Here is an 18,671-nt window from a genome sequence, read left to right on the forward strand (position 1 = left end):
AACCTGTATTTGTGTTTGTGATTGCCGTGGCCTAGGTGCAGGACCTTGCACTTGGCCTGGTTGAACTTCATGAGGTTCGTGCAGGCCCACCTCTCAAGCCTGTCAAGGTCCCTCTGGATGGCATCCCTTCCCTCCAGTGTCTCGACCGTGACACACAGCTTGGTGTTGTCATCAAACTTGCTGAAGGTGCACTCAATCCCGCTGTCCATGTCACTGACAAAGATGTTAAACAGCACTGACAAAGATGACAGAATTCTTCCTGAACACTTCTGAAATCTCTTCGGTTTCAAAGTCTTTTCTCCTTATTTTCTGTGCCTTGCTGGAATAGCCTGATACAGGCTAATTCTTCACTGATTGTGTATTTTTACATTATTTCAAAATTGCATTTTTCTGTTGTGGAGCAATTTTTTGTTCCACATGTTTTTCAAGAGAAAACTAATTCTGTAATTTCTGCTTAGAAAGAGTAAACATATCTTCTTCCACACTTCCCTGAATTCTGATTAAAATGAAACAGTCCAGAAGGAAGAGTCAACTGAATCTTAGAAAAATTCAGAAGTAGGACCATGTGGGAAGAGAAGACTTTCTGTTTCCCTCTCTTGAAGCAATATTGTATCTTCATCCTAATGTACTTAAATACCAATATGTAATTTGACTGACCACCACTACAACAATCACTTACCATTGTGGTAAGAATTTTATGGAAAGTATATAGTTAGGTCTTGCCCCCAGATAACTTTAAGACAAACATATATCAAAGCTCTTTACTGGTTCAGGGCCAAAACAAAGCAATTGAACAGGCAATTGAAAATACATATCAAAATGAAGAGTGAGGGGGATTTCGGATGCATAAATAAATAAGTGACTCTTTCAGCCTCTTTCACATCTGGATAGTTCCGTTGTTGCAGGTCTATTTTTCAGCAATAGCCAGTGCTACAAGATAGTGTTGCTACTGATATGAATTTTGAAGAAAGACAGATTTTTGCAGAGTATAATTTACAATAGCATTCCAAATTGTGTAGAATTTAGGAATATCTTACATCCCTGGGGAACCAAAGTTGGTGAGATGGAAGTAATTTACTAAAGCAAATGTTGAAATGGCATGAAAGGCAGTAGAAATTGTGGGCTGTCATTTCAATTTGGTGGGGTCTTTTGACGAACCATACCAGTTTAGCTAAACTCAATCAGAGTTTCAGACTTTAAGTGGAAACATTTAGATTGGTTTATTCCTCAGTTTAGTCCTCTGTTTCATTTAATCTGATAGTTTATTAATGCAAGAATTACACCTCCTATAGTAATTGACTATTTTTTAAAATAAAATTTTACTCAAATGAGTTAAAAGTGTGAAAATGCTGTAATACAAACTTTCCCACGAGCAAATAAATGTAATCCTCCCCAGATCTGAACTGCTAAATTTCTAAAATTTGTTTCATATGAAGCGACTGCCTTGTTACTCACCCTTATTTTTAATACTCAGATATGATATAGCGAGTCATGCTTCTACATACGTGCAGAGCTGTTCAGCTTGACTATCTAGATTCACAGTTTGGACCTTCTTGTCTTCTCCCTGCCCCAACCATTTTAAGAAGCCATAGGTTTGTGTCTTCTACGTATCTTTCTGTCCACGTGAGTATTTATTGGGGATATTGTTTTACTGAGCCATGTAGATGCACAAGTATTTCCTCTACCTTACCTTACTAGTCCAGGAGAGTAATTGCCAGTATAGTCAAGACAATCTTACGAAAAACTTAAGTGTCTTTTTCCTTTTTTTTCTTTACAGTAGAGGAGAAGCCAACATTTTAGCAAGTTCCCTTTCTGCACACTATTCCAAGAGCTCTGTAGATCACAGTTCAAGAAATTCTGATGCTTGATATTTCAGGAGAAACCATTTCCAGGATTTTAATATTACAAACCCTGTTCTTCCCCCTCATTTTTCTGTCTGACCATTTTTATCACTTTAATCAGATTTTATTCAGGTTGTCTCCTCTCGAGTCCTTAAACTGGGAGCACTGACGATCATCTGAATGCAAAGTTTACTGTGTGACTGTTACCGCTCTTATACTGCAGCTGTAATTTTTTAAATTATAGAAAATATCTGTGAAATATAAATACAGAAGTTAAATTGCAGTGACAGTGGAAATGAGGTCAATATAATAACCAGCAACACTAGATAGAATGTGAAGAATATGCTAGTGGATAATAACTGATGAAATCAGGTAATTCTGTTCTTGAAGCCATAAATATAAAGATTCTCTAAGTGGTGAAAGTTAAATTTCTCTGTATAATGACTAATAACATTTAGCTACATTTAAGAGGTTAGCTCAGCTGTTAGTAATGTAAATGGAAATATCCTATTTAGTATGACAGAAGATGGCTAAGACTTCAAGTGCTCTAGGTTTTCTAAGCACTAAACAAATACTGTCCAAATATGCAGGGCTCCAAAAAACCCTATAGAGAACGAAGTACAACATGAATTAGAGCACCTTGAGGTTTGTGAGTGTGGATCACATTGCTCCACACGTTTTGGGGACAAGTTTGTGTTGCCCTTTGCTGTTGTACGCAGCATTGGGTGGGAGAGTGGTATCCCCTTTCCCTACTTAAATTACAGTAATTGTATTCAGAAGAGAGAGCAAGGCTGGGACCTCTGGGCACCTGATGTCTGCAGAATAGACAGGATGCTCCCAAGGGACTATGGACAGTGACATGTTAAAGGGTCCTGCTTCCTACTTATCCTTGCTGGACAAATGTTGTCTTGGATATTTTCTGTCCTGGTTTTTGGATTTCCCTCTTGCCAGGGAAGAGAAGTAGTGTGCATATGTGGTGGGGAAGGAAGGGAGGGAGAAAGAGAAAGGGAGACTGGGAATCCCCTGCTCCGGCCCCTGCACAGGATCAGAACATGTGAGCATTTGGATCTGGAAATGATAGAGATTTCCAGGTTCTGTCAGTTTAGATGAAGGGCAGTGTCCAAGATATATGAAGTTTTCTATTTACAAGTTGGTCAGCTGATTCAATCCATACAAGATCTTGAAATGAAATGCTTAAATATTGCTATACTGAAGTAAATGTTTGAAAGAGTAAATAAAACTAAGAAGACAATATTACAAACTTTGATTCACGTAAATTGACTCTATTCAAACAAAAAGTCTCACTGGTTTCAATAGCTAAAGACTAATTGGGTGACTGAAGATTTGTAGTATCTAGACTTTGACTAGTAATATGAATAACTAGAAATCTAACACCACTAATTAAATGTGCTAAGATACACTTTGATTCCTGTGTTGCTGTGATGCATAGACCCTCTGAACAGTTCTGAAACATTTTGCTGCATACTAACATCTAACAGTTTCTGTCCACAAACTATGCAGAAAAGGTACTGCAGAAGGAAGGAAGCATTATTTTACCAATGAAGAAAATAAGCCTAGGGAGTAGATAGGATGGTTTTGATGTTGTCAAAATCTGCTGTCAAAACGCTGTCAAAATCTGCTATTATAAACAGGTCAGCTTTGGAAATTGATATCCACTATACATGAATGAGTATAAGCGTGTTGTTGTAAGTCTGTCCATGACAGAATGGATTATAATTTAACACCCCTGTTAAAAACATTTGATTTTGTCAAAGATCAGTTTTACTTTACTGTAAAAACTGTGGAAGAACCCCAAATTTGACCTCAATATCAAAAATGACCCCAATATTCTGAGTCAGTTCAGCTATAAATCCCTCTGCCTCCCCCACCTTAGCTGTGGGAAAGGTAAGGATTTGTGCGAAAGTAAGGATTATTAACACCTCTGTACAGGTAGAAAAGATGAAATACACAGATTGAGTTATTTGCCCAAGGATTTAAAAACAGAACATGGAGTGGAATATGGACATGTCTGTTTTCCAGTCTGGTCTGTTTGACAGCGCTAACTAAAATGTTGTGCAGTTCAGTGGTCACACATAATATTGCCCAGGTCCCAAACTTTGCCATTTTTGCTAAGCACATTGTATTCAGTTTGCATTAGTAGAATATGTATGTTTTGAATGGTACACAGGTTGCACAATTCTGTGTCCCTTGAGCATTTCTGATACTCTTCTTACAAGTTTGTGGAGTGAAAGAGGTTAAATACCAAAATAGTGTACTCTTCCCCTTCCAAACAATAATAAAGAGACCATCTATCAAATTGCCAGGCTCGTATCTTTTGTAGCCGCGTACAAAACACACTCCAGCTGAATGAACAGCTGTCAGAGAAGTCTCTTGTCAGCAGGTGGGTTAAAGTTTGCTAATGCATATGCACACGTGCAGGCATTCACATCCTTATCTCATGAAGATCAATAGCAATATTTCCAAATGTGTTTGCAGTCATGATTTACTCTGGATGAGTTAGCTTTCTTTTGTTCTTTGGCCCACCTGTCTCCTGTTATCTTTTTGCAACAGGTTTGTCCACCGTGTGAGAAACTTTTCCTTGAGCAAAATCTAGAGAGGTAAACAGTATAAGTTCCTTTTTTGTTCTTTTGATTCCTTCCATAAATCAGAGGTAAATGGTTTGTCTCTAACCATTCTACTGCCACATTTTTCAGGAAGTGTATATTAGCTGGTTTCTGGTCTCTTTTAGCGTCATGCAGGAATGTCAAGGCATGCATCTCTTGAAACTAATTTTGCAATCCTTACCAGTCTAGAATAGAGTCCTACTCTTGGATCATTATTTTCTCGTGCATTTATTTTCATTTCGCTAGGTGTATATGAAGATAATGAAGAAACTAAAACTAGTCCAGATGATTCAGAAGCATCCATTCAGCAAAGGCCACACTGGAGGGAAGTGCATGCATATGGACTAGGGTGAACTTTCTTTAGGGCAGACCTGACAAACCGCTACATAAAGGTATTCACAAATCTAAGCCCTGGAAGTTGCAGGTCTTCTTCTATTGCAATGTCTCTATCATCATGCATTAAACTGCCCCACCAGGCTTACTTTCCAAAATATTGACAGCTGGGTTTGTCCCACCTGCCCTCTGTAAAATACCAACACTATGCTCTTCACAATCAATACAGGTAGTCTTACCACCCTCCTGAGTGTATGGGTATCTTTAGGATAGCCCTAGTCTTTACATCAGACACACTACAAGCAAGTGCTGTAACATCTCTCCACTGGCTTGGCAGGGATCATGGTTTGGTAACCCCAAGTGGTCAGCGATCTGAACTGCCTTCTTCGTACAAGGATTCTTGGTAATGCCTGATATTAAGTAACGTGTCTATGGTAGTTGATCTGAATACGTCCTACAGTCATTACATGAAATACCCGAAGAACATCACACAGTGCAGATAATTTATCCAAGGCATACTTATTATCCACATATATTTCTCAGTGTCTGCAGGCATCACCTGCAGAATCCCAAACCTCTATAACAAGATAGTGCCAGAATGCTAAGAATCACCCCATTGAAAAATAAATTAAAAGCATAAACACATTCATTCCTACAGTTTGACATAAATATTTTTTTTCAATTAGACAAGATGTTCTGAGTCACATAAATCCCTTTTATAGTTCTGTTTGGTTTGGTACTTAATCAGTTACTTTCATGAACAGTGAATGCTCAACACTTAACTTTTTAACTTTCCTCTCAGATAAGTGCCATCAATTTGCAAGGTGATTTAGAATGCAAATCATGAATGGTGTTCAATACTGCTAGCATTAGTCCTTTATGAATCAAGACCCTATAAAACTTTGTCAATATCTGTATTAAACACTTATTGACTGAATTTTTACAGAAGCCCGTTCACAAGGGACTAATGTTCCCAATATGAACCTAGATCATTGGGAAAGGCACAGGGATTGGTTTGTATTTTCCTAATGATTATTCTTACATATGTTGTATTTATAACCAAAATAAAAAGATATATAAACACAAAGATGTGAAAAATCTGGTTGTCAAATCATGCCAGAATAGGGCAAAAAATCATATTTTCTGAATCATTATAATAAAACCATATTAAAAATCGTAAGGAAAAGCCAAAAAAGAAAAGAATTTATAATACATTTTAAAAGTTGGAATTGGAAGAGCAAGAAAGAACACAAAAAACCCCAGACCAGCTACCTGTCTGCAAAGCTTGTTTTACTGTATTATGAATGTTTACTATTTCTTGATTCAGAAGATGTGATGTTAAAAATCTTAATCTGGTTGAAGTTAGGGGAGCTTTGCCTTTGATTTAATTGGTAACAAACTTCTCCTTGTATGAAACCAAAAGGGATTTGATTAAGATCTAAATGACCAACACACTATGTTAAGTTTTATCATCCGAAGTCAGTAACATTGTCAGTAATGAAAAACATAGCATATCCAGATAACCTAATAATCCCAAACTGCAAATTGAGGATATCAGTCAGGACTATTTCAGTTTTAAATATAATGATTTGAGGTTTAGTCTTTAGCAAAAAAATAGATGCCTTCTCAACTCCCCTGTCAATGGGCAGGAGAGAAACCTTTGTAAGTGGCTTTATGCCAATTTAGACAGCTCAGTGTTCAGAGAATCTTTGAGAAGCAGGTTAATCCAGCTTTTTAGTTGTTTTCTTATGTAATATCAACATAAAACAGCTGGATCAGGATTGAACAGCTATTTAAAAACTACGGAAAATTGTTTATTAAGGATTTTTCATCATTACTCCAGTTTTATGGTAACTTAAAGTTCCTCTGAAAATAACAAGGCAATTCAGGTTTAAGGTGTTGCTTGATACAAATACAGTCAGCCAGCCAGAACCAAATCCAAACCTGCAATAACTACCTACTACAATGGTGTCAAATTAAAAAACAAAAAACCCAGAGCCTACCACTAACACTTTCATAAAAAGATTTTTTTGACTGCTAAATCCCTCTGTTTTATAGCTTCTCCAAATGTGGCCGTGTCTATGGGCTGCTATGAATCTTCCACAGGAAGACCATCAAAGATGTTGCCCTTATAGAACAACCGTATTTTCGAAAATAACGCCACATGGAAGACATCTCAAGAAAAATATACATTTTGATTTATGTATATGTTGCTAATTCTAGCAATTTTATTGGTTTATTAATTAAATAATTGAAAACATTTTAGAAAGAAAAATCATAAATTGGATGTTAGTGTTTGTGAGCTATTCTTTGTTTTGACGAAATAATTTTTCAGTAAAATTTTCACCTCAATATTTTTTAAAATTTAAATTGCATTTTAAATGTATTAATGTTAACACATTCAAAAAATAACACATTGAAAACTGTTGCATTTGTAAAAGCAAATTGTTTTGTTTGACTTGACATTTGTTTTCACCTTGTCAGTATACCAAAATTTTGTTTCCAAATGCAGCAATGATCTCTTCCTTGATGTTATGGAACTGCTACTGCATTAAAAATGAAACAAAACAAAACAAAGCAAAACAAAACAACCCAACCCAAATCCACCCAAGCTTATCTATAGTTAAAATGAGAAACTGAATCTAAACTTCATTTTTGGCCCCAGGATCTATCAGCTCTCTACATGCTATATGTTGTTTAATATGTGTCAAATAAAAGGAGTTCACAAATCATCTCCATAGGTTGTCATACGTGCAATCTAATTTGATATATATATAGAAGCAGAGTATCCTGTAGCAAGAGGAAAACTTTTGACCTTTCCTGCTTTTGGGAAATACATAGAGTTGAGGATTCATCCAAATCATTTTGGGTACATACGACATGATGTATGGTGCTAGAAACATTCCTTACTGCAGCAATCAGGATGCTTTTATCAGTCAGTGGCCACAGACTGACTGACCTTAACTAACCTAGTTGTTTAAGGGCAATATGTGACCCAAAAATGAACTTCTCTGCTATGCGAGCAACTAGTCTGCATGTGAAAAGGTTTGCTTTAGCTCCGTTCAATTTCTGTTCAGAGGCTCAGGTCAGCTCTTATTTTATCTGCACCCATTCAACTGCTAATATGAACTATGCTCTAGTTCTAGAAGTAGAAAAAAAAAAACCTTCATCTATTTGGCTTTTAATAATTTGGTTGTGCTTGGTATGTAAATTACCTGCTGCGACCACAATTAGATGGTCAACAATTCTTATGGAGAAGAGAAGCATTCAAATTGCATCTATTTGGTGAAAAATAAGTGTTGCTCAGCGGAGGCTATTTCACCTACTCACCCCATGATTAAAAACTTGCTGGTTAAAGATTTAAATGGGTTTAGGATTGGCATGGTGTCACCATTGTGCAAATCCTTTGTTAAATATTAAATAATAGAAAAATGTCTTAGGGTCACACAGTGTGTGATTTATGTGACAAAGCCCTTATGGGCTGTGTTTGTCAAAGGCAACTCATAATTCTAGATTGTTTCGCTGAATAGCAGAGAATATTTTTGCTGTGGTGGTGGGTGGGAAGAGATTTGTTTTCTCGCTATATTCAGTGTGGTAAAGATTTCTCTCTGTCTTTAGACACCTTTCACATGAAGAAGCCAAGCCCTGGGGCTAAGCAAAGGAGATGGGGAGGGATGGGTGCCCCTCCCTTGCATTAAACCACTGCTGATAACGGCTTTTTGATATATGCATGGTCTGGGACTCAATTAGATTGTCAGATAAAAGTAATAAAAATATGTCATTTTTCTAAACATTTTTTTATGTGTATAACAGTCAGAAGCTGTTTAAAATCTGAAGACTGTAGGCCATGTGGACTTTTTGAAAGACTTGCATATGTGTATAACTTCACATCATCTCAGAATTATTCTTCTGGGACTTTCTAAACAATTGTGTCCATATAAATCCCTATTGCTTTGTTAAAAAATATATATGTATATAAAAAGTAGGTAGTAATTTCCTTCCTCCACCCCCTCAAAAATATATATATAAGTTACAGCCAGAAATTATTGCTTGCGTTCTGTACTCTAGGAAATACAAAGGCAAATTCAAAAAAGACCTTGTCTCCTTTCTTTCTCTAAAACACAATTTATTGCTTTAAATCATAAAAATAAAACAGTCAAATGTTGCATAAGAGACTCTCAGCAGAAATAAAAGAAAAGAAAAGGCAAAACTGAACTTCCCATAAACCCAAATCCCATACAGCAGAGCTTTCTACAAGACCATAATTAAATAATCCCTGAAGGACTTGTGGAGGAGGGGATAAGAATACATAAACTTTCCAACATGATGAAAGAAAAGACCCTGTTATTATTATTTGATTTTATTTTTAAGGAAAGAACTAAAAAATATATACTTAAGGTGGTCTACACGTGAAAACTATTCCATGCTGAGCAAGTATCCGTACAAGTCTCAGCCTTGATATATAACAAAACAAATTAAAAGATGGCTTTGTAACTTGAAGTCTGCAAGTAGATTGTGGCATTGTTTTAAAAAGTGCACACCTTCAACACCAGATAAAGGCCTTCAACTCTGCAGCAGGTCTGTTACTGCTGTTCCTAAGCATTTCTTCAACAAAAGCAGAAAATTTTTCAGGAGGTTCTTCACTGGACAGGAGACTTGTTTGTTAAAACAGAAGAGGAGTCACATACCTGTGTGAGGCCACCCGTGCAGACAAGTGATTAGGTAGAAAGAGTGACCAGGAAAAGTAAGGATTTCTTACAGTCGTTTTACTTTCTCAAACGAAAAAAGCAAACTATCAGTGAAGCATTTTATTCTGAGATTTTTAAATTATCTTTTGTTGTTTTCCTTCAGGAAGGTTCATTTTTGGTGAAATGGTTTTCCTCAGACAGAAAAGTATCTCACTGGGAAAACATTTCGACCATTTCAGACAGTCGTATTTTGCAAAGTAAAATGCTGAGCAGAGTCCTCTCTCTGCTAAGCCTCGAACTATGCGAATGACCCTTCCTTACATAGGTGACACCAAAGCATCCAATCTTCTGTAAATACTAGTCAGCATTAGAACACCTGGGAAAGAGGAGGATGATTCTCACATTGTAATTGAAACACTGCTAAAGGAATTCTCTCTTATTTATTTGGGGCTAATGGAGAATATGGAGTTCCGTCATGGCTTTGCAAAGGAAGAATTAATTATTAATTGCACAGATGTCTAATGTGCAAAAAGTTGCTTTCTCTGCTATTCTTCACTGTAAAGTTGGGAAAGTTATCATATGCAAAATGAAACATGACTCCACAATTTATGCAGGCAGGGAAGATTCGGGTTTAGTTCTGTCTGTCGAGCATCACAATTTCATTAATGTCTTGCCTGGGTCTTCTAACATGACGATAAATCCTATTTGTATGTTTTGCGTCTGTGTTTAAAGTGATGTTGATAAAACTGCTTATGATTCCATTGACTGATACTACCTAAATGTATAAGTTGGTCAGTCAAAGGTGGAAAGTTGCAAAGGGACAAAGACAATGGAAATCATATTTAGATTAAGAAGCTGCTTAAGCTGCAGCGAGGAAGCAGCTTTCTGATGGGGATAAACTGAATTGTGTCAGATTCTGCACGAAATGGCCAAACCTCCAACCTTAGTAGGGCTGACTGATGACAATCTGTAGTTTTGCCTTTGTGCCAAATCGTCTCTGGCCATGTGAGGCCTGGAGAACCTACAGAAGTATAGAACCTGAAGGTCTGGTGAAATCCAAGGACTCCTCAAGCCACAAGTAAGAAACTGTGTTCTATATGTTCTTCCTGGGCTCTGGTTCCCAGCCCACCTCCACCCAGCCTTGTTATCACAAGGAGTATCTGTGGACACAAGGAACAGGAATAGTACGATGGTTTTCAAACAATTCTAGAAATCCTGTCCTTTGTTTAACCTTTCCTGTTCAACACTGTGTGAAGCCACAACAAAATGCACAGTGATCATGAATGAAAGTCAGGAAGGAAAACTGATCAAAGAGACCAGTGAATCTGGGCCATCTTTCTGCATCCAAGATGGCTCCATAGCAATGGGAAAGTACATGAACCCTTTAAAACTATTCTGACCTTAATAATTGAAGGTACAGTAAATCCAAATCAGGCTCTGTGGATAGTTGTGGTTTTTTCCCAATAACATCCCTTTAAACTATGTATGAATAACCTAGATATTCATATAGTCCTCCCAGTTTTAGCCTCAGCTAAATCTGGTTTGCTTCCAGGACTTTTAATTTAAAAGAAGTTGTTTCTGGAGGTATATTGGTGCAGCTGCCAGTGGAAAAGTCACACAGCAAATTGAGCAGCATGCTGAAAATAAGTATTTGTTCCTTGGTGTAACTGTGCTGCTTTGCTTAAGCACGATATTGTTATACTGCATGGAGTTTGAGCTGGAATGAAAATGAATACAATTCATCTCCAAATTAGATGCAGTACCATATGTGTTGTCAATTTATCAGTACACCAACAAAATTGAAGTGTTGAATGGAAGTGGCTCAGTGACTGTATGCGGCTGTAAGAGTCAGCAAATATTGCAGTTAGCTGACTCAGCCAACTGCTTCTTGACACATCTCTATCTTTAGAATTATTGACACATCTCTAGTCATATGGAACTGATTTTTAAATGTTGCCCTACAGTCAGGCACACATAATGGCTACAGAATTCATGCCTCTGGGTAGGCTGAAGAATTTCAGGAGAGTGTATTACGACACAAACTGAGTTTTCCCTCCCTATAAGGTCTGAAAGGAACTGTAGTCAATCCTCCACTCTAATTGGCAGATCAGTTTTAATGAATGGCCTAAAGTTATAATAAAAACCCTATTTTGCATTACTTCATCATGAAGATATTTATGTACTCCCAGATTAGCAGCTTCTACCTGTCTCTTAGCTGTGGCGTTTTTTTGTTTTGTTTTGGGGTTTTTTTGGGGGGGGCGTGAGTTGAGAGACAATAAAATGTTGCTGTATTTGCTAATATTTCACTGCTTAACATTATGTTATGCTATAGCAAGTTGTGTTACATGACTTGATGAGAGCAAGAAACAGAGCAGTGCAATATAGTTTAAAAGAAAAAAATATTAAAAAATCCCTAAGGTGGAAGAGGTATGAAGAAGCCCATTACAAACGCAGCCCAACTTGGCAACTCTCCCATGCTGAAATCTTTAACCGTCCCCTCACTCCCCTCCTCCTCCTCCCAACAAATGCAGAAGAAACACAGGCATGTAGGGCCAGCTCTCTAAGATGTTAGATACCTAACCTTTTAAAATCTGATCCATAACTCCCACTATTGTATTTCCTTTTCAAATTCATTTTATAGCAACCATGACTCCCTCAGAACCTGCTCAGTTGTTTCATAAAGGCCACTTAGAGACACCATGTACCTCTAGTGACTCACCACAGTGCCTTTTCAAGGAAGAAAAATCATGACACACTGCTCATATATATAACACAGTTCCATATTGCTGATTTTAGATTTAATTTTCTTGGCTAGGCCTGAGTTATTGGATGGACACCATGGGATGCCAAATGTACAAATTGCCTTGCAGCTCAAGAGTCTATGAAGAATCCCGACTGAAGTGTCTATGACTTTCTCAGCCCACGTGAACATTTGAGGACCTGCCAAGCAATCCAAAGACCTTCAAGGCGATATATGAATATGTTGAAAATTGCACTGTGGGAAGAAGTGCTAGTACAGAAAGGGGCAAAACACACAGCAGCTTCCCCAGGGAAACCAGAGCTGGAAATGATACAAGATATGTATATTCACTAGCTACCAGTAGACTCTCTTTCCTGTGCCCTTCAGGTCTTTATCTGCTGTGAGCTAAGTTAACTGTATTGTAGTCTCCAGCAAAATGCACTTTTTCCTCCCTGCTAAAAATGTTACTTTGGAATTAAAGAAAATGGGTTCACCTAGTAAAGTTCAGTGTATGTATAAAAAAAGAGCAGAATGTAGGTAATCCAGCTAAAAGAGTAGCTGGTTGAGAACAGAAAAGACACTGTGCTTCTATTGCAATTTCCCATGCAAACCTTTGTCATCAGTGGAGGTGAGTTTTACAAGCCTTACAAACTTATATTGAAACACACCGCAAGAAATGACACTAAGTTAATTAAAAAGTGACAATTTTATTTGCAAAGATAGAGAACAAAAACTCTTTTAGGTCCACAGTGTTGAATCACATCAGCAATCATTTCAAATAGATTTTTCTTTTTATTTTATACCCTTGAATGTAGTCTATAAAATTAGATTTGGGGGATTTTGTTTTGTCCTGTTAGCCTGGGACTGGTCATCTACTTGCATAAACCAGAATGACAACAAATGTTAATGTGTACCAGTTGAGGACTGGGCCCAAAACTGTAATTCTCAGCTGCTTTGATGCGTTAATATTGAACTGCCAAATGCAAACCAGGATCATATGTCATTTCTCAGTGCCATGATTTTTCTGTAAACTATTGCAGGGAAAATATTTATGTTAAGGTATTTAGCTTAATATCATGCTTTTAGTCTAGGTTAATGGAAATAGTGCACTCCCTCACCAAAGTGTATATGTGACTTCTATGCTAATGAAAGAAAGAGACTTAAATGCACTAATTACAGGAGGGAGTACTGCACAGGTAGCTGAGATACAAGCTCCTCTATGCAGATCTGCCAAATGTAGCTCACACTCGATCTGCCACACTGCCAGGTTGTTGCTGTACCGGTGCTCTGCGAGGGGAGCGGAGATGAGACGCTGCAGTAACGAAGGACTAAACCCTCACCTCGCAAAACCCAGACCCAGGTCACAGGAAAATCCAGAAGTAGCATAAGCAGTGAGAGTTGTTAATCTGCATGTTGTTCTTCATTTTTAAAATGTGGATTGATAACTCCATGGACATAATAATTAATAATTATGACACTCCTTCAACTGTCAGATTATAAAGGAGATCGGTTCCTGCTGCATTTATTTTCCTTTTTTTGTAGTCAGTATGATATTAAAGACATATTTTCAAACCTTGTTTTGCTATCATGCAAGATCTGGAATAAAATCATGATCTTGAAAACCAGGAAATCTTCCATCTGTTGGTAAAACCTATAAGAACAACAAAAAGACATAATAACATTTCCTCTAGTTTACCATCCTCCTAAAATCAGCCCATTTTAACCAGAATCTGTGTCTTCATATATAATAGTCCTGATATTTCTTTTTCTTTTTTTTTTTTCCTAGTCATGGTGGGAATTTATTTGAACGTCACCAGCAACCTGAATGACTTGGGCTTCTGAGTTTGTTCACCATATACATACTTTTGTTTGTCTAAATCCCATACCTACTCATTTTATTTGCAGCTGTCTAGTTTCTGTATTGTCAGAAACAAATTGTTTTCTGTGCACCTTTCACATGTCACCCATGATTTTACAGACCTTTATAAGATCCTTCTGCTTCATCTCTTTTATGGGTTGAACACTCCTAGTCTATCTCTATCTTTCCAGATACAGAAGTCTTTGATTTCCCTTGTTGTTCTTCCCTGTACACTCTTCCTTGTTTTTCTGAGTGATAAATATTCCAAGCTCTACTAAAAATTACATGCATATATTTATATAACAAAATGTACTTTATAGGATCTTTTCCAAGACTTCACTAGGAATCTGTTGCTCAAATAATGCTGCATTAAGATAAACATTATCATATTCATCAACTGTTCGATTTCTTTTTCATTCCATATAATTGAACAGATCTAATTAGGTTGCAGAATACTGATCATGCACAGATCATGCTATAATTTGTAATGTAGCTGGACAACTGTTAGAAATTAGGATTGGATTAAGAAAAAAACAAAAAAACCCCAAACCTCCAGGATTAGGCAAATGAGATCAATTTGAAAATCATGTCCAAGTAATGCAAGGTGGAGTACAGGAGATAACCTAAAGAATAAAACAGATATCCAAGTAGAAGAAGAAATTTGAAAAGTGAGACGTGATAATGCCAAAAGGTATATACTTTGCTGCTGATGAACAAAATTCTGTGGTGTCATACAGCAGTGAAAATGTATGAGTGTGATTTTGGTCAGCCTCTATCGGGGGCATTATACCTCTGATGCATCGAGGCAAAAGGCCCTCTTTGTGTGCACTAATGCAAACCTTACTTAAAGCAGTTTGCTCAGCTTTGCGCACTTCATCACCAGGAGGATCCTGGATGGTTTCTGGAGGGAATTCAGTTAGATAAATTTAAAAGTAAAGAAAAAACAAAGGTTGGCTAAGACAAGAGTAAATAGAGATGGAAGGGAGATTAGCATGACAACCATCTACTAATTGATGAAGGCAATATTAGCAACTGTAAGAAAAATAATAATTTAAGATGGTACAGACTTCTTGGTGATAGGATCCATTCAGTTGAAGCATAATTTCATCAGGCAAATCACCTGTGATAGTTACAAAGCAGACTGGCCCAAACACCAGCAAATGTGTTCTCAGGAACAATGCTGCAATGGCATGAAAATACGTATTCCAGCTTTACGTTCTGTATTGTTATCCACAGTCTGCCTCCTTCCCATAAAAAATAAATAGCCTCCATATCTCAGAACAAATGGATCCCAGATTTTTCACAAGGCTTGAGGTAGTTCACTGAAAAGCTCTCATTTCCCTTCTAGAGAAAAAAGAATTGGAGGGTGCCCACGACAAACTGAGGTCCTCTTTATTTTCTGCCCGTTGTCATCAGAAGTAAATCATCTTGGTAGGGAAGCAAACTGGGAGTCTAATACTCTGTCTAGAATCAGCTTTCTACCTTGGCCTGATAAACTTGCTCACTCCTCCAGCATCCACTCAGTGTCAGCTCTCAGGACCCGACTAGGAAATTGCCTCCTTGACATGAGGCAGCAACCTGCTACCAAAGTCTTCTCTGCAGTGTCACTGACATGCTTTTAATTTTAAAATGGTTCCTGGAGATTACACCTCAAAGAACCTGGAGGTGGAAAGAGAGTTAACATTTAAATGGCTATAAACATTCTAGTTACCTATAAATACCGTCTAATGTATCTTTCTCAGTTCCCTTTTGCTTATCAAGCTGTATCTTTTTCTCTGCTGAGATATGCTATAGACATTTTTACTGGAGGGAAAAGAAGTTTGTTGTGTCAGTAGCCAAACTAATCACCTCCTGCCTTGAATCTTCCCATAACGAGCTTTCAGGACCCCACGCAGAACTAAAGCCCATAGCGGGTCATCACTTCTTTCTCCCATATGTCCACTCATCACTGTGTTCTCCTTTTGTAGCAGAGGCACAGAGAAAAATGACAGCCATAGAGGGAGAGGGGTATCAACTGCTGTGGATAAATCAATCCATCACAAAAAAAAAAAAAAAAAAACCCACCACAATTCTGCCATGAAACTTAATCACTAAAGGTCATGTCGGGGAGTGAGGAACAGATTAAATTAGCATAGTATTAGATATGGAAAATGATTTCTGTCAAAATCATCTTTACCACAATTATAATATGTTAATTACGTATTTCATTAAGGAAGTTGATTATGGTTCACAGATGAAATCATGCAGACGAAGACACCTGGAAGGAAGCACTAGAGCCTGAAACCTCTTCTCTCCCTCTCTCTCACACACACACACACTTGCACGCGCGCGCACACACACACGCACACACACACAATTAGGTACACGTAATCTTATGTAGAACAGCTTTTCCCAAAATACTTCAAAGATTATTAAAGTGCAGCTGTGTCTGGTTAGGGCAGAAACTCAGAGAAATAAAGGAAAGCGTGGTAGGGTACATTCATTTTCCTTCTATCAGTACTTAGAATGAACTGTTCGTTTTAAGACTATAACATCCTCTGCCTCTGGTGACATATTGGTGGCATCTAGTACTGTGGGTAAAGGATTTCAGCACTGACTAATGAGACGGTGGCTGTTCGTTTTTTACAGGGAAGAGACCATTCGGCAAATTTTAGCCGAGCTATTTGAAAGAGATATCATCAACCATATGAATGTCATACAATATCTTGCCCTTAGAAGTGGTTGCAGTTCATTTACAGTGAGTTTGGGTACTTGGGTATCGTGAAAAAGTTACATCAATCAGCAATTACTTATATAATTTCTTAGCCTTCTTTTCCAAATAATTGTTTGAATTGTTTGGTCCGTTTAGCGAATAGAGCAAGATCTTCAGTGATTTGAAAACACAGCCTCCTTGTTTTGGCTAGAAACAATACAGCCGAGTCTCATATCCCCATAAATACTGAGAGACGGAGACAGGAATTTTCACATGTGTATGAGTCTGTGTGTGTGGTGTGTGCATAAGTGCAAGACAGAGAGGAGTTGTAGCCTACATAAGAAAGGACTAATTTTATTCAATTCTGACTAAAGGAGCAGCAGAAGTGGAATAAATGGGGTACTCAGTGCAAGGAAGGGAGGAGATTATATGTATCCCTCCAAAAAAAGGTCCTAGAGATGCCCCTGGGAATGAAAACGTCTGAGCCTCAGTCAAATATAATTACCTCATTCTCATATTTCCTAGTGAGTGAGAATGCATCAATGCTTGTGTGCCCTTGTGCTGATAGATTTTGCCACACAGAATAATCATTGTTGGAATTAAGCATAATTGTCAAGAAAGACTTGGTCATCATGAGAGAGACTGTCTCATACAACTGTCCTCTTGCTTTCCAACAGTAATTACTTTAGTAATTAATCTCTGTCATTTAACTGTATTACATTTTGAAAAGAGAAAATGGAAGAAAGACTGGTTTCTGACTAATTTACATCACAGTTTAAAATCCTAGAAGAGGGTGAATCAAATGTCAAATTTAGCCCTTTCACAGATTGCTAAAATGGTCTCTTTCTAACATCTAGCACAAGCACGAAAGAAGTTAGGTTGCTAAAGTCATCTTCATAATATCTGTGTTGCTCGAAAGTTTCCACTTCAAGTCTCTTAGCCGTAGGTAATGGAAGACAACACACAGAGCAGGAACCCTGGTCAGAAAAAGGTGAATCACTGCCTACTGAAATGTCATTTCTGCTGCTGGTCATCATGGTAGGTGCTGCTTACCAGCCCTGCAATATTTGTGAATGCCAACCTCGTGCAGTAGTTGCCATGTTTTCAAAAGCAGCTGCTAACTGTGAATGTCGCCAGTGTTTTTAGCAAGCCATGCTGGTGAGGCAGAGTTGCAGAGCATCCATCGTTTCAGTTACACTAATGCCCAAAACACTTCTGAAGTTGAGGCTCTGAGTGGGTCTGTGCCAATTTCATTGGCACTCTTGCTCTTTAAAATATTTTAAACTGGCGTCACTCCTTTTCAAGACTTGGAAAATGTTTTGCTTTACAAAGAAAGGTTATATGGATGACAATAGTCCCTTAATTCCTAATCCCAGAGAGAAGGATCAGCTCAAGGGTTTCACTGTTACGAACGATGACTGTAAAGTCAGGCCCCAGATGCATCCCAGGAAGTACCTCAGAAAGACAAAAAATCTTGTTTATTTTGGAAAATGATGAGGGTATTATTTTTTATGATTGATCATTTTCACTGTTGCTGGTCTTCATAGGAGTCTGACATGAATGAGGCTTGCAGGATGTGACCTCAAAATCATATGTAAGCCAGGTAAGGTATTGCCATGGATATATTACACTCAAATACTAGGTATTGCACCCAAAGCCAAACACGCTTGTGAAAGAACTGCAGGGTTTACAATAAAAGCATGAAATCTGCCCTGGTCTGAGGTTCTGAGGGTATGACCTTATAAAGATGATCAGATACTGGTCCAAAGCCAATTCCTCTCCTTTCACCAACACTTCCATTTCAGTTGGAATGAATTTTACAGTCCATGTTTTCCTGAAACTGACTGCTTAAAAGAGAGAAAACAAAGCAAAATATCAAATCAAGGGTTAGGTCT

The sequence above is a fragment of the Larus michahellis genome, chromosome 2 (genome assembly GCF_964199755.1).
Source record: "Larus michahellis chromosome 2, bLarMic1.1, whole genome shotgun sequence".
NCBI lineage: Eukaryota > Metazoa > Chordata > Aves > Charadriiformes > Laridae > Larus > Larus michahellis.